The 20,753-nt window shown below is 39.8% G+C and overlaps 1 pseudogene; it reads left to right on the top strand.

The window, feature by feature from the left end:
- The window catches only part of LOC131833645 (chromobox protein homolog 3-like), a 47,268-nt pseudogene extending 29,912 nt beyond the window's left edge, over nt 1–17,356 (top strand).
- Nucleotides 17,357–20,753: the final 3,397 nt, after the last annotated feature.

The raw sequence follows: 20,753 nt of genomic DNA, 5'->3' as shown, positions 1-20,753 counted from the left end.
CTCTCTCTCAAATTAAAAAAATTTTTTTTTTTCTAGAAAAGAGAAAATTTGATTGGATTCAAAATACATTCTCATCTTTACAGGAAATGTACTATTATATTTGTCAATAAAAAATGAGTGATAATACCTTTAAATATAGTTTTAAACATCATAAACTTCTGAGTGCTTATAAAAATGTTCTCTTTTTTCAAAGATTTATCTTAGAGAAAGAAATAGAGAGAGCATGCACATGCCAGCAAGGGAGGGCCAAAGGGAGAGGAAGAGGGAGAGAAGCAGACACCCCACTGAGTGTGGAGCTTAGTCTAATGACCTTGAGATCTTGACCTGAGCCAAAATCAAGAGTTGGACACTAAACCCACTGAGCTACACATGCTCCCCCTTACTTTTTTTTAATTATTTAAGTAAATTTCTCACCAATGTTGATGATCAAGAATCTGAGAATCAATCTTCTCTGAACAGAAGAAAATAGCCACATCTGTTTTAAGATGACAGGGCATGTGGGCGTCTAGAACCCGACTCCCTCATATACCAGCTGAGAGGCCTTAAAGCCTGTAACATCTCTGTCTACCTTTTCACTACTTTGATTCTCAAGCCAATGTGCCCCCAGTCATGGCACCCACAGTGTTTAGCTCCAACAGAACTCTGCTGGTCACGAGGACCGTGGATTCCAAGAACAAGATCCTGGCCTAGAGCAGCAGTGCTAAATTGGTTGCAAAAACACTTTCTTTCTTCTTCTTTTTTTTTTTTTTTTTAAAGATTTTATTTATTTATTCGACAGATAGAAATCACAAGTAGGCAGAGAGAGAAGAGGAAGCAGGCTCTCCACAGAGCAGAGAGCCCAGTGTGAGGCTCAATCCCAGGACCCCGGGATCATGACCTGAGCTGAAGGCAGAGGCTTTAACCCACTGGGCCACACAAGCACCCTGCAAAAATACTTTTGATCAGACCTCCTACTCCAGCTCAGTAATTTCCTGGGATGCTACGTTGGTAGAGAAAAGCTTTAAACTTCTAAAACCTATCAGTGATCAGGCCCTGTCTCCTCCTGAAAGTGGTTGGGTTTGACCTGCTCTTAATGCCCAGCTGCGGCCCAGCGGAGGTCACCAAGTCAGTGAAAGTCCTTTGTTCCCTCACTCCTAGCTTCCCAATGGCCCTCCTCTCCCTCTTCAAGCAGAGAGGTGCACTCTCTGCCCCACGGAGGAGAAGTCTCCCTCTGCCTCTCAGGCCCCAGTGGCAATGCCACCACCTAAATCCCACTGAATATTTGTGATGAAGATGCTAAAAGAGCTACCAGACATTGCTGCCATTCCCTCTTGCCTTCCATGGCTGCTTGTCACTGCCTGACATTCCTGGCAGAGGCAGACGCTCCTACAGCCTCTGACTCCCTAACTCTCCCTAGAGACTGCCTCTGATGTCCCATCAGATGATGATAGGTCCCCAATGCATTCTCTTGGGCTCCAGCTCCTGGAGAATCATATGAGTTACATCTTTAAAACAGTGTTTATGAAGAAATACAGATCACCTCTTTCCCCAAGATGTCGAGAAATGATCGTCTTACCTGAAATGATCACCTTATCTATGTCCTGCTATGCTGTGTTCTGAATCATGTTGCATATTCTCCTGTTCATAGCTTCATTCAAAGAAATTTGGAAGAGAAAAATAATTGAAGGCTTTGGAAGAGAAAAATAATCTGAAGGGATTATACATTATTAGAAAGTTTATCCATTCCATTGCAAACATAAAATCTGATATTAGAAAGTCTGTTGCAATACTATATAAATTCAATATTTAGCACCCATACTTTTTTTTTTAAAGATTTTATTTATTTATTGGACAGACAGAGATCATAAGTAGGCAGAGAGGCAGGCAGAGAGAGAGGAGGAAGCAGGCTCCCCACGGAAAAGAGAGCCTGATGTGGGGCTCGATCCCAGGGCCCTGGGATCACGACCTGAGCCGAAGGCAGAGGCTTTAACCCACTGAACCACACAGGCACCCCAGCACCCATACTTTTAATTTTCTTATTGTAGTTATGGAATAAAAAGAAATTATTCCGGAATGCATTGTGCTGCGCCCCCCCCAAAAAAAAAGATATGTTGAAGTCCTAACAACCAGTGCCTCAGATTATGATCTTATGGGGAAATAGGGTCATGACAGATGAAATTAATGAAGTTGAGGTCATACAGGAGTAGAGTGGACTCTTTGATTTGATATGACGGGTGTCCTTGCAAGAAGATGGTTACTGAAGACAGAGGAGACTCAAAGGAAGAATGCCATGTAACGACAAGGGCAGATATTGGAGTTATACCATTGCAAGCCAAAGAAAGACAAAGATTGCTGGCAAGCCACAAGACACAAGGAAGGATTTCCCCTACATGTTTCAAAAGGATCACAACTCTCCCAATATCTTGATTTTGGACTGAAAGTCTCCAGAACTGAAACAATACATCTCTATTGTTTAAAGCCACCTGGTCTGCAATACTTTTTGTGCTGTCCTAGGAAATGAATACAGAAAGTAATGAAAAATTTTACCAAGCCCATATAGAAACCCTTAAATCTCTTACAACTTGCCCGCAATGTGCCATGCAAATGTTATTTTCTATATGTGCTCGGATATGTAAAAGCTGGGCAGTAAGGTCCTCCACCCTTTCTGAACACACTGGTGTTTCCTAAGAGGTTCTGTCCTTAGCTCTCTTCTCAGTTAACCCATTCTTGGTGGGTAATCTTCTCTACTCAATATACAGCTGAACGTTGAGTACTTTAGTTTTGGGTCTCCAAGCTCAGATCCATCCCATGAGCCCAGGCCCAATAACCAACTATCTGCTGAACTTTTAGTTCCCACAATCAGTCAAGACTGCAAGGCTAAAATAAGATAATAAAAGGAATTCAGGGTGGCTTGAATTCAGGTGATACAGACAGGCTTGGAAATGTAGGTGTCTGGGCATTACTTCAGGGCCTAAATCTACCTTTTTTTTTTTTTTTTTTTTAATTTTAAGATAAAGATCCATCCCTAGGACATTTCTTGAGCCCATTTCCTATCACAGTGAAGACAGGGTTAAGAAATACTCCTGATCCTAGAAAAGAACACAGTCAATAGCTTCTTTGACATCAGCCATAGCAACTTCTTTCTATGCGTCCTCTGAGGCAAGGGAAAAGAAACAAAAAAAATAAATAAACCATTGGGACTTCCTCAAAATATACAGCTTCTGCACAGTGAAGGAAACAAACAATGAAGCTAAAAGACAACCTATGGAATGGGAGGAAGTATTTGCAAATGACATATCCAGTAAAGGGTCAGTATCTGAGATATATAAAGAACTTCTAAGACTCAACACCAAAAGCCAAATAATCCAACTTAAAAAGGGCAGAACACATCAATAGACATTTCTCCAAAGAAGACATACAGTCGACCAACAGACACATGAAAAGATACTCAACATAATTCATCCTTAGGGAAATGCAAATCAAAACTACAATGAGATATCACCTTACACCTGTCAAAATGGCTAAAATCAACAACACAATTGTTGGCAAGGATGGAGAGAAACAGGAACCCTTGTGTATTGTTGGTGGGAATGCAAATTGCTACAGCCACTCTGGAAAGCAGTATGGAGGTAATGGAAAAAAGAAGTTAAAAATAGAACTATCATATGATCCAACAATTACAGTAGTGGGTATTTACCCAAAGAATTCAAGAACACTAATTCAAACGAATACATGCACCTGTTTACTACAGCATTATTTACAAGAGCCAAGATGTGGAAGCAGCCCAAGTGTCCCTAAACTGATGAATGGATAAAAAAATGACACACACACACACAAATGGAATGTTACTCAGCCATGTGAAAGAATGAAATCTTACCATTTGTGATGACATGAAAGAACTAGAAAGTATTATGCAAAAGGAAATAAGTCATTCAGAGAAAGACAAACACCATATGATTTCACTCACATGTAGAATTTAAGAAAGAAAACAAATGAGCAAAGGGGAAAAAAAGAGAGAGAGGAAAACCAACAAACAGACTCTTAACTAGAGAGAACTAACTGATGGTTAGCAGAGGGGAGGTGGGTGGGGGTATGGGTTAAATGGGTGATGGGGGTTAAGGAGTGCTCCTGCTGTGATAAACACTGGGTGATATATGGAAGTGTTGAATCACTGTATTGTACACCTAAAACTAATATTACATTGTATGTTAGCTAACTGGAATTAAAGACTTAAGGGGAAAAAAAGAACTATTCCTGAAGAATATCATCTTGGGGAGCTGAAAATGCTGGCTAGATGTAGTACACCATCTATGAGAAATCTCCTACACTGAGACGGAACCAAACACGTCACACATAGTAACTGGCTGGCTCATGATGTTAAAGAGAAACCATTCACCGGACTCTTATTAAAGAAGCAAGACAGATTTTACCCAAGCTACTGCAGCATGGGAGAGACTTCAGTATAGAACTGAGGTAAGTTCTGCAAACTGAAGGCAGGAGGCTTTTTAAGTCCCGAGTGTTTAAAAAAAAAAAAAAAAGAAAAAGAAAAAGAAGGAAAGAAAGAATTGCAGGATACAGTGTGTTGGGAGGTGGGTGGTCAGTGTGGTGAGCCCATCTGTGTCTGCTAACGGAGGTCGAAGTTATACTCCCCCACAGAGCCTAGGAGATAAAAACCCTATCTTTCTTGATGATTACATTTCAAAAGGATGGTCCCATATCCTTGAGAAAGGCATTCCTGGATTGTAGAATACACAATCTGAAGGACAGAGAAAAGATTTACAATCACGTATTTTCTAAAGTAAATATTCCAAGAAAAGGGAGGTCAGGGGCTTATAGGCAGGTTTTGTCTAGGACAAACAATAAATTCTTTAGGCAATGCTGAGTTTTCTCAGGCACGGCATTTTGAGGGGCCTTGGGTCCTCATGCTACGAACACAGATTTGAGCTGATAAAAACTATATTTGTGTTTGTTCAAGTCTTAATGTGGGAGGTGGGTGAAGTCATTTGTGTTGAAAGCTACAAGTTCTCTAGAGGCAAAGGTTGAGGCCTAGTTAGGAACCGTACTCAGAGGAGTCTAATGAAAGTTTAGGCAAGGAAGGAGACTTTGTCAGTGACTGTAAGAATTCATAAAGAGTTCCTCCAATGACACCAGTGTTCTCCAAGAATAAAATGACACATGTTAATTTTTTACTATATTAAAAATACCCAATAGTCTAGGCTTATGCCTTTTGTAAAAAGCAGGGGTCAGACTCGATGAACTGGCAATGTCTATTATCGCTCATGTCCAAGAGGCAGAAATTTAATTCATGTTAATGAGCCTGAGAAAGGAGTTAATTAGAAAAGCAAACTAGGTGGTCTCTGAATCTTTGGGTTGCATCTTTTATCATAAGTAAGCAAATGGACTTTATACCCCGCCTGGGTATTTTACCTTGAAACATGCTTCATGCTCTAAGGAAAAGCCAGATCTTTCAACAAATATTGTGTGCCTACCACATACTCTCATGTCTCTGTTTCAGGCACTGACGATACAGTGGTGAATAAGACAGATAGACCACTACTTTTAGGGGGTTCATGCTTTAATAGTGGGATACAGACTATAACTTAGAAAACAAGTAAGACCATTTTAGTTGAATTTTTTTTTTAGAAATTTTTTAGAATTTTATTGAAAATTGCTATAGGATAATCCAAACAAGATAAGGTGATAGAGTGTGATGGGCTGGGGGAGATCTGCTTTAAATGTGAAGATCAGGGAACCTTTCTGAGCAGACATTTAAACAGACCTGAGTGGTCCTAAGGTCCTACAAAGATCAGGGGAAAGGGCATTTTGGACAGAGGGCACATGTGCAAATGTCTTGATGTGAAAATAGTTTTGGTGAGTCAGCAGAACAGAGAAGAGTGGCTGGAGCATAATGTGAGAGCAGGGAATGGTCTGAAATGGGGCTGAGATGGACAGCCAGGTTACATAGGATCTTACAGACAGTGATGAGGAGCTTGAATTTTATTCTATGTGTAATGGAAACTCATGAAGGACTTTATTTTTATTTTATTTTAAATATTTTATTTATTTATTTGAGAGAGAGTGTGAGATAGAGAGCATGAGCAGGAGGAGAGGTAGAGGAAGAAACAAACCCCCGCTGAGCAAGGAGCCCAACTCGGGGCTCGATCCAGGACCCTGGGATCATGACCTGAGCTGAAGGCAGATGCTTAAACAACTGAGCCACCCAGGCTCCCTCACGAAGGATTTTACATGGGGGATGATCTCGAGAACATTTTAAACCTTATGTATTTTTTCTCTTCAGTGATTTTGGTTGTTGTGAAAAAGAATGGTAGACAGGAAGAGTGGACGTAGGAGAGCAATTTTGAAGGTTTTCGCAAAATCTGGAGCATATGTGATGGCAGTTTTTACCAGGCCGGTATGGTGGCAGCAGCAGAGAGCAAAAAGACACAAACAGATTAAGGATGTATTTGAGAGGGGAGCTCATTTATGAATAGATTAGATATTGGAAAAGGAGAAATTAAGAAAGGCACATTTACAGCTTGAGGGAAATGTTGAGGGAAAATAGGTTTGGGGAAGTAGATAAGAGTCAACTTTAAAAGGAAATATCAATCAGGCATTGCATATATGCATCTAGGAGTTAGCAAGGGTTCAAGTGTGAGCTGTATATTTAGAACTCATCTATTTAGGGTCCGTGGGTGGCCAGTTGGTTAAGCATTTGCCTTCAGCTCTGGTCATGATCCTGGGCTTCTGGGATCAAGTCCTGAACTTGGCTGCCTGCTCAACACGGAGTTTGCTTCTCCCTCTACCTGGGCTCCCCTTGCTTGAGTGCTCTCTCTCTCTGTCTCTCTCTCTCTGTGAGTCAAACAAAAAAATAAAATCTTTTAAAAAGGGGGGGGGGGGGACTCAGCTATTTGAACATCACCTTTAGGATTTGAGGAGCACAAAACAGAACAAAAAGTGGGAATATTGTAGCCAAATGGGCAGAAGAAGAAGAAAATACAGTTGTCTGTGTTATTTGTTATACTTAATAGTAGTTGTTACCATATCTTGCAAATGGGCATTTTGTATGCTATATGTTAAATGTACCCATAGGCACATCCAAAAATATCATGGGGGAAGACAGAGAGACTTTGCCATTATGTTTTATGGTGTCAGAATCCTCAAAGTGTATATTAATTTTGCAAGTTGAAAACAGTGCACTCCCTGGTAAAGAGGCGGAGACCAGAAGTGCCAACCATCATCTCCTGGTGCATTCCTGAGTTATGCATCATCAACACTAGTAAATGCAGTGACTCCACACCCTCACTCACTTATGGAAATAGTAGGGTGGAGCATAAGAGCTCCACACAGAATGGCTCCCACCGGCCACCCAAGGCTATTGCTCACGGCGCCATTCATGATCACAGCGTGATTGAACAAGCCTTTCCCAACACATCCCCAAAGATAATCAGGCTGGGCCCCTCTCAACCAGTAGGCAGTTTGGCCATGACTGCTTATACCCAATCCCCACTGCTCATATGTTTCAATAAATTCTTCTTTTTATGAGATTGTATATTGTCCTGCAGCAGGTCAGACCACTCTAGAATTCTGCCAACCCTGTTCAGGTATGGGAGATATAATTTAGGAAAGGTGCCTTTCTCCTTGGCTTTAGGTCGAGCCTCAGCATACTCATGCCCAGTTTCTGTGGCCTTCTGTGTGTGACAGCAGCTCCATAAATATTACTGTGCAGCCAGAGTTAAATAAGCATTTTGTGGAATTAGAGTAAAAAATTATGCTTTTTTATTTGTGGGGTGGTTGGATGAAATTATTATTTTCTTCAAGCTTTAATGTTCTATTTATTTGAAATGAATGCTACAGATTACTCTTCAGTAGAAACTATCCCTGCAATACGGTCTTCTAGTCTTGATGAAATGCCTCCAGTGAACAAAAATTTTCAATTCTCAAACTCGGTCTATTCTCAGGGAGCGCTGTTGTCGTTTAAAGCTGGTGTATTCCTGGTACGTACAGCAGCGTCTGGCACCGAGTAGAACTAAAAATAAGAACTCACACGCTTTGGATCAGTTATGGTTTCATATATCAGTTTTTATTCTTTAAAACTGTGTTTTTGGAAGGGCGCCTGGGTAGCTCAGTTGGGTAAGTGTCTGCCTTCTGCTCAGGTCATGATCCCAGGGTCCTGGGGTCAAGCCCCGTATGGGGCTCCCTGCTCACTAGGGAGCCTCCTTCTCCCTCTCCCTCTGCCTGCCCCTTTGCCTACTTGTGCTCTCTCCCTATCTCTCTGTCAAATAAATAAATAAAGCCTTTAAAAAATAAAAAATAAAACTGTGTTATTGGAGATGTAAAGCTTGCAAATCTCACTTTCAGGCTCTATAAAACGCAGTTAAATTGTTTTTCTCCTTATGAGTCATGAGCGCTCAATGTGAAGTGTGAGCAATGTTCAGCGATGCCGAGCATCTGTAAATGGTGGTAAGGTGAAATGCTACTGCCCAGCATGAAGGCTTCTCCTCTCATTCCTCTCACTCCATGACTCTCAGTCATTTGGCCACTAGAACTGCAGTCTAAACCTTCCATTACCTCGGATAAAACAACACTTCAAACTGTCAAATTATTTTATTTTATTTTATTTATTCTATTTTATTTATTTTTTCAGTTCTTCAAGAAGGACCTGGATGCATAAGTGACCCAATTCCTCCCATCCTCAGAATACATAATGATCCTCTGAACTGAGGGAGGCAAGAGGTGGGGTTAAAGAAAAAGCTAAAGTGTGCGGCTGAGTGTCCCCAAGCCCTGCCCACCTGGCATTCCCCCCCCCCCCCCCAGCACAGTCACACAGGTTCTGCAGCTTGGCACACACAGCTGGTGACTTCTATCTAAGCCCTATGCTCTGCTGCACAGCCTGGTGTGTTTGCAGAGGGGAAAAGGCCCCCCTTCTGGGGAATCTTGAACTGACCTAGTTTACACTGATAGGACCTTTTCCCTGCAATTGGAGACTTGAGATAAACATCTGGTAGATGCAGAAAAAAACGAAATTGTTTTGCAGATGTTCGTATTTGACTTACAAATCCTACTGGCTATAGAAACATTTAGCTTTATATTAACCAAAATATTAACATACTCAATATACCACTCTCCTTTTAATCTAGTGATCATATTTCTGCCCCTGCCCCTGCCCCCACCCCTATGCCATGGAAATATAACTTACCATTTTTTTAAAAAAAGATTTATTTATTTATTTTTATGAGCAAGAGAGCATGAATGGGGAGAGGAGCAGAGAGAGAAAGAGTGAGAATCCCAAGCAGCCTCCCCTGAGTGCAGAGCCCTGTGCTGGGCTCAATCCCAGGACCCTGAGATCATGATCTGAGCCGAAATTAAGAGTCAGGCACTTAACCGACTGAGTCACCCAGGGCCCCAAATATATCTTATCTTTTACCCAGTAACTCTGCAAATATTTTATTTTATTTTTTATGATTTTATTTGTTTATTTGACAGAAAGAGACACGGCAAGAAAAGAAACACAAGCAGGGTGAGTGGAAGAGGGAGAAGCAGGCTTCCCACTGAGCAGAGAGCCCAATGAGGGGCTTGATCCCAGGACTCTGGGATCATGACCTTTGCCGAAGGCAGATGCTTAATGACTGAGCCACCCAGGAGACTCACTGCAAATATTTTAAAAATGGAAATTCTATCTCTCAGATTTTCTCTAAGTAGTATTCTTAGGTTCATTAATCATTTATCACATAAAATGAATCTAGACCCTTACTTTACAGTTACTGTTATCTGTAAATGGTCAAGCATATTTATGTGTCTCTCTTAAAGGCCAGTAATCAAACTGCGTTTTGTTTTTTATGCACAAATTGTATTCTGCTAAAGGGGATAACCTTCTTGACACTAAATTGCTAAAGAACATTTGAAATAACTGCTTTAAAACATAGTGACACATTCATCTATTCATATCTGGGTAAAATTACAAGGCAGAACAACTCACCACTCAGGCAGTACTGATGGCTAGGGACCTAATCAATACAGACATTAGTATTTGTCAGAACTAGAGTTCAGAATGACAATTATCAAGGTACTAACTCAGAAAAAGCATGGAAGATATTAGAGAATCCCTTTCTGGAGAAATAAAATCCCTTTCTGGAAAAATGAAAGAACTAAAATCTAACCAAGTTGAAATAGAAAAAGCTATTAATGAAGTGCAATAAAAAATGGATGCTCTCACTGTTAGGATAAAAGAGGCAGAAGACAGAATTAGTGATATAGAAGACCAAATGGCAGAGAATAAAGAAGCTGAGCAAAAGAGAGACAAACCACTACTGGACCACAAGGGGAGAATTCGAGAGGTAAGTGATACCATAAGATAAAACAATATTAAATAATTGGGATCCCAGAAGAAGAAGAAGAGAGAGGGGGACAGAAGATATATTGGAGCAATTATAGCAGAGAATTTCCCTAATTTGGTGAAGGGAACAAGTATCAAAATCCAGGAGGCACAGAGAACCCCCTTAGAATCAATAAAATGGGTCCAAACCCCATCATCTAATAGTAAAACTTACAGGTCTCAGTGGCAAAGAGAAAATCCTGAAAGCAGCTTGGGACAAGAGGTCTGTAACATTAGATTGGCAGCAGACTTATCCACTAACCTGGCAGGCCAGAAAGGACTGGCATGATATATTCAGAACACTAAATGAGAAAAATATGCAGGACTATATTGAGCTGGGCTATCACTGAAAATAGAGAGATAAAAGCTTCCAGGACAAACAAAAACTAAAGGAATTTGCAAACACCCAAGACAGCCCTATAGGAAATATTGAAAGCAGTCCTCCAAGGAAAGAGAGAGCCTAAAAGTAGCAGACCAGAAAGGAAGAGACAATATACAGTAACAGTCACCTTACAGGCAATACAATGACACTAAATTCCTGTCTTTCAAAAGTTACCCTGAATGTAAATGGGCTAAACGCCCCATTTAGACACAAGGTATCAGAATGGATAAAAAAAACAAGACCCATCAATATGCTGTCTGCAAGAAACTCATTTTAGACCTAGATTTAAAGTGAGGAGATGAAAAACTATTTATCATGCTAATGGACGTCAAAAGAAAGTTGGGGTGGCAATCCTTATATCAGATCAATTAGATTTTAAGCCAAAGACCATAATAAGAGATGAGGAAGGACAGTATATCATACTTAAAGGGTATATCCAACAAGAAGATCTAACAATTTTAAATATCTATGCCCCTGACATGGGAGCGGTCAACTATATAAACCAATTAATAACAAAATCAAAGAAACACATCAACAATAATACAATAAATAATAAGGGACTTTAACACTGCCCTCACTGAAATGGACAGAATATCTAAGCAAAAGATCAACAAGGAAATAAAGGCTTTAAATGACACACAGGGCCAGATGGACATCACAGATATATTTAGGACATTCCATCCCAAAACAACATTCTTCTCTAGTGCACATGGAACATTCTCCAGAATAGATCACATCCTGGGTCACAAATCAGTTCTCAACCGATACCAAAAGATTAGGATCATTCCCAGCATATTTTCAGACCACAACAATCTGAAACTTGAACTCAATCACAAGAGGAAAGTTGGAAAGAACTCAAATACCTGGAGGCTAAAGAGCATCCTACTAAAGAATGAATGGGTCAACTGGGAAATTAAAGAAGAATTTAAAAAAATCATGGAAATAAATGAAAATTAAAACACAACTGTTCAAAATTTGGGGCCATGGCAAAGGCTGAGAGGAAAGTATATAGCAATACAAGCCTTTCTCAAGAAACAAAAAAGGGGGGCACCTGGGTGGCTCAGTGGGTTAAAGCCTCTGCCTTCAGCTCAGGTCATGATCCCAGGGTCCTGGGATCGAGCCCCACATTGGGCTCTCTGCTCCGTGGGGAGCCTGCTTTCTCCTCTCTCTCTGCCTGCTTGTGATCTCTGTCTGTCAAATAAATAATAAATAAATAAAATCTAAAAAAAAAAAAAAGAAGAAAAGAAACAAGAAATGTCTCAAGTACACAACCTAACCCTACACCTAAAGGAGCTGAAGAAAGAACAGCAAAGAAACCCTAAACCTAGCAGGAGAAGAGAAATCATAAAAATCAGAGCAGAAATCAATGAAATCAAAACCAAAAGAACAGTAGAACAAATCAATGAAACAAGGAGTTGGGTTGTTTAAGAGAATTAATAAGATTGATAAACCCCTGGCCAGACTTATCAAAAATAAATGAGAAAAGACCCAAATTAATAAAATCATGGATGAAAAAGGAGAGATCACAACCAACACCAAAGAAATACAAACCTTTATAAGAACATTTACGAGCAACTGTACACCAGCAAATTTGACAATCTGGAAGAACTGGATGCATTCCTAGAGACATACAAACTGCCAAAACTGAACCAGGAAGAAATGGGAAACCTGAACAGAACCATAGCCAGTAAGGAGATTGAAACAGTCATCAAATTCCCCCAACAAACAAGAACCCAGGGCCAGACGGATTCCCAGGGGAGTTTTACCAAACATTTAAAGAAGAATTTATACCTATTCTCCTGAAACTGTTTAAAAAAATAGAAATGGAAGGAAATCTTCCTAATTCGTTTTATAAGGCCAGCATTTTATAAGGCCCAAAATCAGACAAAGACCCCATCAAAAAGGAGAATTACAGACCAATATCCTTGATGGACATGCAAAAATTCTCACCAAAATTCTAGCCAATAGGATCCAACAGTACATTAAAAGGATTATTCACCACAACCAATTGGGATTTATTCCTGGGCTGCAAGTTTGGTTCAACATCTGCAAATCAATCAATGTGATACACTACATTAATGCAAGAAAAAACAACAACCATATGATACTTTCAATAGATGCTGAAAAAGCATCCTTTCTTGATCAAAACTCTTCACAGTGTAGGGATAGAGGGTACATACCTCAATATCATCAAAGCCATCTATGAAAAACCCACAGTGAATATCATTCTCAATGGGGGAAAAACTGAGGGCTATTTCCCTAAGGTCTGGAACATGGCAGGGCTGTCCACTGTCACCACTGCTATTCAACATAGTACTAGAAGTCTTAGCCTCAGCAATCAGACAACAAAAAGAAATTAAAGTCATCCGAATTGGCAAAGAAGTCAAACTCTCACTCTTTGCAGATGATATGATACTTTATGTGGAAAACCCAAAAGACTTCACTCCAAAACTCCTAGAACTCATACAGGAATTTAGTAAATTGTCAGAATATAAAATCAGTGCACAGAAATCAGTTGCATTTCTATATACCAACAGCAAGACAGAAGAAAGAGAAATTAAGGAGTCAATCCCATTTACAATTGCACCTGAAACCATAAGATACCTAAGAATAAACGTAAAGAGGCAAAGAATCTCTACTCAGAAAACTATAAAGTACTCATGAAAGAAATTGAGGAAGACACAAAGAAATGGAGAAACATTCCATGCTCATGGATTGGAAGAATAAATATTGTGAAAATATCTAGGCTACCTAAAGCAATCTACACATTTAACACAATTCCTATCAAAATACCATTCATTTTTTTCAAAGAAATGGAACACTTACTCCTAAAATTTATATGGAACCAGGAAAGACCCCAAATATCCAGAAGAATGTTGAAAAAGAAAACCAAAGTTGGCGGTGTCACAATTCCAGACTTCAAGTTCTATTATAAAGCTGTAATCATCAAGACAGTATCATACTAGCACAAACGTAGACACTTAGATAAGTAGAACAGAATAGAGAGACCTGAAACAGACCCTCAACACTATGGTCAACTAATTCTCAACAAAGTAGGAAAGAATGTCCAATGGAAAAAAGACAGTCTCTTTAACAAATAGTGTTGGGAATATTTTAACAGCCACATGCAGAAGAATGAAATTGGACCATTTCCTTATACCACACACAAAAATAGACTCAAAATGGCTGAAAGGCCTCAATGTGAGAAAGGAATCCAACAAAATCCTTGAGGAGAACACAGGCAGCAACCTCTTCGACCTCAGCCATAGCAACTTCTTCCTAGAAATATCTCCAAAGTCAAGGGAAACAAGGGCCAAAATGAACTACTGGGACTTCATCAAGATCAAAAGCTTTTGAAAATCAAAAAACAAACAAACAAACAAAAACAAAAAAACAAACAAAAAACAAAAACAAAACAAAAAGACAACTGACAGAATGGGAGAAAATATTTGCAAATGACATATCAGATAAAGGGCTAGTATCCAAAATCTATAAAGAACTTGTCAAACTCAACACCCAAAGAACAAATAATCCAATCAAGAAACGGGAAGAAGACATAAACAGACATTTCTGCAAAGAAGACATCCAGATGGCCAAGAGACACATGAAAAAGTGCTCAGTATCACTCGGCATCAGGGAAATACAAATCAAAACCACCATGAGATACCACCTCACACCAGTCAGAATGGCTAAAATTAACAAGTCAGGGAACGACAGATGTTGGATGGGATGCGGAGAAAGGGGAACCCTCCTACATTGTTGGTGGGAATGCAAGCTGGTGCAGCCATTCTGGAAAACAGCATGGAGGTTCCTCAAAAAGTTAAAAATAGAGCTACCTTATGACCCAGCAATCACACTACGGGGTATTTACTGTAAAGATACAAATGTAGTGATCTGAAGAGGCATGTGCACCTGAATGTTTGTAGCAACAATGTCCGCAATAGCCAAACTATGGAAAGAACCTAGATGTCCATGAACTGATGAATGGATAAAGAAGAAGTGGTATATATGTACAATGGAATACTATGCAGCCATGAAAATACTCCGAAGTCTTGCCATTTGTGGCAATGTGGATGGGACTTGAGTTTATCATGCTAAGTGAAATAAGTTAATCAGAGAAAGACATTTATCATATGATCTCTCTGATGTGAGGAATTTGAGAGGCAGGGCAGGGGGTCATGGGGCAACTAGAAGGAACAAATGAAACAAGATGGGACTGGGGAAGGAGAAAAACTGTAAGAGACTCTTAATCTCATGAAACCAACTGAATGTTGCTGTGGGGGCAATGGGTAGGGATAGGGTGGCTGGGTTATGGACGTTAGGGGAGTTATGTGCTATGGTGAGTGCTGTGAAATGTGTAAGCCTGATGATTCACAGACCTGTACCCCTGGAGCAAATAATATGTTTGTTATATGTTAATTAAATGTTAATTTTTTTTTAAAAAGATATTTGAGGTGGTTGGAGCTTGAGGCACCCAGGGCCCGAGATGCCGCAGACCCAGGACCTGGAGCAGCTCGGAGGTGGTGAATAATAGCTCTTCATTCTGCTATAAAAAATGGCCTCCAATAAAACTACATTGCAAAATATGGGAAAGAAACAGAATGGAAAAAGTAAAAATGTAGAAGAGGCAGAGCCTGAAGAATTTATGGTGGAAAAAGGACCGGACCAACATGTAGTGAATGGGAAGGTGGATTATTTCCTAAAGTGGTTGGGATTTACAGATGCTGACAATGCTTGGGAGCCTGAAGAAAATTTAGATTGTCCAGAGTTCATTGAAGCATTTCTTAATTCTCAAAAAGCTGGTAAAGAAAAAAATGGTAAAAAAGAAAATCTCTATCTGACAGTGAATCTGATGATAGCAAATCAAAGAACAGAGATGCTGCTGATATCAAAAGGCTTTGCCAGAGGTCTTGATCCTGAGTGAATAACTGGTGCCACAGACAGAGAGAAATTAATGTTTCTCATGAAATGGAAAGAGTCAGATGATGCACACTTGGTGCTGGCAAAAGAGGCAAATATGAAGTGTCCTCAGATTGTAATTGCTTTTTGTGAAGAGAGATTCACTTGGCATTCTTGTCCAGAAGATGATATATATCTATATGTATACCTATATCTATCTATCTATAATCTGGGTCTTTGTTTTTTGATTTATTAGTGTGAAGAAATAACATTCTAATGAAAATCAAGTTTGATATGTTTGTTTTGAAGTAGTATTGGGGGAGTTGTTGGTGTTTTTGCATATATAGCATTGGTTACTTTGAACAAATAAGAGCTTTCTGTAGTTGCTTCCTTTATCAGAAAAGAATATTTGAGACCATGGTATACTATCCCCCTGCATTAGAAAACACCTTCTCTAAATGTTGGGGGAAATCTTCAGTCATTACTCAGTCAGAATTTGTGTTTAACTCCTATATGCCTAAGGACCATTCTGGGTTCTTTATTTATTTAGGGTTTTTTTGTATGTATACTTAAAATACATATTTAAGTGGTTTTTGGTTTTTGCTTTTAACATTCACCAAAACAAAACCAGCATTTTATAACCATGGATAAGCCCATGGTCCAGGAAGCTATCATTTTCAGCTATTTAAGAAATAAATCACTTAAATTTAAACTGGTTTTTCCTGAAGCCTTACTCTTTCAAATTTTGTAATTAATTGGACAATTTAAATATAATGTAAATAATTTAAATTGGATAATTTAAAAACAGCCATATCAGCATCCATATCCTTATCTACAGTCATATAAATGCAAGTGTATTTAAAGATCCCTGAAAGGAAAATTTTATCACCACCAACAACCTCCCCACCCAAATGACAAAACTAGACTGGTCATGTGTTTTAATTAGGTAAGCAAAACTTTAGTTAAATGGACATTTAAAGGTTCCTTCTAGTGAACCATTCCTTTGCAAGAAGGTGAAATCTCGGGGCACCTCGGTGGCTCAGAGGGTTGACCCTTGCCTTCAACTCAAGTCATGGTCTCAGGGTCCTGAGATGGAGCTCTATGTTGGGCTCTCTGTCCTGCGGGGAGCCTGTTTCTCCCTATCTTTCTGCCTGCCTTTCTGCCTGCTTGTGATATCTCTCTCTGTGTCAAATAAATAAATAAAATCTTAAAAAAAAAAAAGTTGAAATCTCTGAGCTGTATTGACTAAAACCTCATGATTCATGAACTAAGACTTTGTTCATGGAAACTAATCATAATCAGATGGTTAGAGATGTTGGCAGTTTAGCACCTGCTGGAATAAATGGGTGGACAGACTTCTGTAATCCAAATTCTTAACCTGCATATTTTTTCTTTACCCCAATTCATTCTTGACATGTAGGCTCAATCTTTTCAGTATTTGGGTTACTTACTGGTTCAGCAGAAACCAGGAAAAACAATAACTTTGTAATCAAAATAGTATCCAACTGTATATTGTTTACTTTATTGTAAATACTGGTAAACAGTGGTCAATAAGTAGTTTTATATTCCTTTAAAATATGTGAAGAATGAAAAAAGCAATAAATGAGTAAATGAAAAAAAAACATAGCAACACCTATAAGGGTGTAGTAGGAACTCAAATTTTTGTCATTTAAATAAATTTCTCTTGTCCTCATTCTGAACTTGGTCATCTCTTTCAGATTCTTCATAAATGCTAACATTCATTATGGTGATTATAAAAGAACTTTGTCCCTCAGAAAAAGCCTTATTGATCATACCTATAAAATTTAATTAATTAATTAAAAGTGAATAGCATGCAATTAAAGTGAATTCCATACTCTCTCATTTATGTCTTGGAGAAGATTACAGATTGTCTATCACATAGTATGGGCAAATGGCAAATGGTGTGAATATCAGCCAAATCCCAAAGAAAAAAATCAGTCTACTCGGAATGTAAAGCAATTTTGTAAGGGTTTTGCATTTCCTACTTCCCCATGGCCTTACACAAGCAATGACTTCAGTTTCCGGTGGATGTCAAAGATGATGGCTTGTTAGGCAACAAACAATTCTAGTATTAGAGCTATGAGTTAGTGTGTTGACAGCTACCACCAGTATAACCTTCTCCGGATCAAACAGCTTGCAAGTTGACATCTCTATGTTGTTCTCATTACAGTTTAAGCACAGCTGGACAAAACTCTTTGTTTTGCCCCAAAGAGAACTCTGCAGTTGTGCAGCAGGGACAAGAGGAGCTCCTGAGTCCTCAGGGATGCTTGTCACTGCTGACTGAGAGCAGCGTCTAATCCTAGGCATTATGCTGCATGACCTCCTGAGCAAAGTCTGGGGAAGAGGTCAGGATTGACCAAGTCCATTCCTGCCTTGCAGCAGATTTCTGCGCAACCAAAAAGGAACAATTAACAGGTTTGTATCAGCAAAATTAAGTCATTGAAAGCATCTCCATTTAGTAATGAAATGGTTTTATAAGGATTTTAATTTTTCATTTAGCTCCTCAGCCATTTACTTTTTATTTTTTAAAAAAGATTTATTTATTTATTTGAGAGAGAGAGAGAGAGAGACACCCTGATCTTGAGGGGCAGAGGGACCAGGTGAGAGCATCATCTCAAGCAGGCTCCACACTGTGTGCAGAGTGTGACATGGGGCTCCATCTCACAACCCTGAGATCATGACCTGAGCCAAAATAAAGAGTCAGATGCTTAACCAACTACACCACGCAGGTGCCCTTCTTCTACTTCTTCTTCTTCTTTCTTTTTTTTACAATTTTTTAATTCTTATGTAATCTCTGCATGCAATGTGGGACTCACACTCACAACCCTGAGACCAAGAGTCTCATGCACCACCAACTGAGCCCACCAGGTGCCCCCTCACCCATTTTCTGATGGCTTTCCTCTTCTATCATTGCCAAAGCTGTTTTTTGTTTGTTTTCTTTTTAATTTTTTTTTTTAGATTTTATTTATTTATTTGATAGACAGAGATCACAAGTAGGCAGAGAGTCAGGCAGAGAGAGAGGGGGAAGCAGGCTCCCTGCTGAGCAGAGCGCCCGATGTGGGGCTCGATCCCAGGACCCTGGGATCATGACCCAAGCTGAAGGCAGAGGCTTTAATCTACTGAGCCACCCAGGTGCCCCTGTTTGTTTTATTTTTAACTGTAGTAAAATATACACAACATAAGATTTCCCATCTTAACCAGTATACAGTTCAATCGTACTAAATAGATTTGCATTGTTTTGCCACCAACCTCCAGAACTCATTCATCATGTAGAATAGAAACTCTGTACTCATTGAACACAGCTCCCTGGTCTCGGCTCCCTCACCTGCCCCTGGCAACTCCATGTTACTTTCCATCTTTATGAATTTGACTGCTTCATATAAGTGGAATCATACAGTATTTGTCTTTTTGTGACTGCCTGATGTCCTCAAGCTTCATCCATATTGTAATATGTGTCAGAATTTCTTGCTGAATTTTTTTTAAGGCTGAATAATATTCCATTGTGCATATACACCACATTGCCTTTACCCGTTCACCCCTTGATGGACACTTGGATGGCTTCCACCTTTCGAATATTGTGAATAGTGCTGTTGTGAACATGTGTGCACATGTATCTCTTTAAGCTCCTGCTTTCAACTCTTTGGGGTATATATCCAGAAATGGAGTTGCTCAATCAGACGATAATTCTATTTTTAATTTTTTGAAGACTGCTGTACTGCTTTCCACAGCAGCTGCATCGTTTTCCATTTTCATCAGCTGTGCACAAGGGCTCCCATTTCCCCACAGTCTCACTGACACTTGTTATTTTCTGTTTTTCTGGTAGTAGCCATTATGGACTGAATTATGTCCTCCCAAAATTGATATGTTCGGGCGCCTATATGGCTCCATCAGTTAAGCTCTGCCTTCAGCTCAGGTCATGATCCCAGGGTCCTGGGATTGAGTCCCACATTGGGCTCCTTGCTCTGCCCCTCCCCCAACTTGAGCATTCTCTCACTCTCTTCTCCCCCCTCCCTGGGGGGGGGATTTTTAAAGAGAGTCTTTAAAAAAAATTCATATGTTCAAATTCCAATCCCCAGTAAATCACCATGTAACCATATTTTTAGATAAGGCCTTTAAGGGGTAATTAAATTAAAATGAGGTCACAAGGGTTAGCCCTAATCCAATCTGCCTAGTGTCCTTATAAGAAGAGATTAGGTTATCCGGAGAGAAACCAGGGGTATGTGCACACAGAGGAAGGGCCACGTGAGCACACAGGGGAAAGGCTGTCACCTGCAAGCCAAGGGGAGAGTCTGGCTTTAGAAGAAACGGAACATCTAGCTTCCAGAACCATGTGAAAATATGTTTCTGCTGTCTAAGTCCCCCAGGCTGTGGCATTTGGTTGCTGTAGCCCCAGCAAGCTAACCCAGTCATCTTCCTAAAAGGTGTGAGGTGGTAGCTCATTGCAGTTTTGTTTTGTTTTTAAAGATTTTTATTTATTTGACAGAGAGAGAGAGACAGCGAGAGAGGGAACAAAGCAGGGGCAGGGGAAGTGGGAGAGGAAGAAGCAGGCTTCCTGCCTAACAGAACCCTGGATTATGACCTGAGTTTAAGGCAGATGCTTAATGACTGAGACACCCAGGCGCCTGCTCATTGCAGGTTTTTTGGTTTTTTTTTTTAAGATTTTATTTATTTATTTGACAGAGAGAGATCACAAGTAGGCTAGAGAGGCAGAGAGAGAGGAAGAAGCAGGCTCCCTGCTGAGCAGAGAGCCCAATGTGGGGCTCGATCCCAGGACTCTGGGATCATGACCTAAGCTGAAAGCAGAGGCTTTAATGCACTGAGCCACCCAGGCGCCCCTCATTGCAGTTTTGATTTACATGTCCTTAATACTTGCAGCATCTTTTCATGTGCTTCTTGGCCATTTGTCTATATTTTGAGAAATACCTATTCAAGACCTTTGCCCATTTTCTAAATTGACTTGGTTTCTTTGTTGTTGAGTTGTAGGAGTTCTTTATGTATTCTGGATGTCAATTCCTTATCAAATACATGACTTGCAAATATTCTCTCCCATATGTCATGTGGATTGCCCTTTGAGGCACAGAAATGGCAGGAATGGAAAAA

The sequence above is a fragment of the Mustela lutreola genome, chromosome 6 (genome assembly GCF_030435805.1).
Source record: "Mustela lutreola isolate mMusLut2 chromosome 6, mMusLut2.pri, whole genome shotgun sequence".
NCBI lineage: Eukaryota > Metazoa > Chordata > Mammalia > Carnivora > Mustelidae > Mustela > Mustela lutreola.
This window is presented reverse-complemented; position numbering and strand designations above follow the sequence as displayed.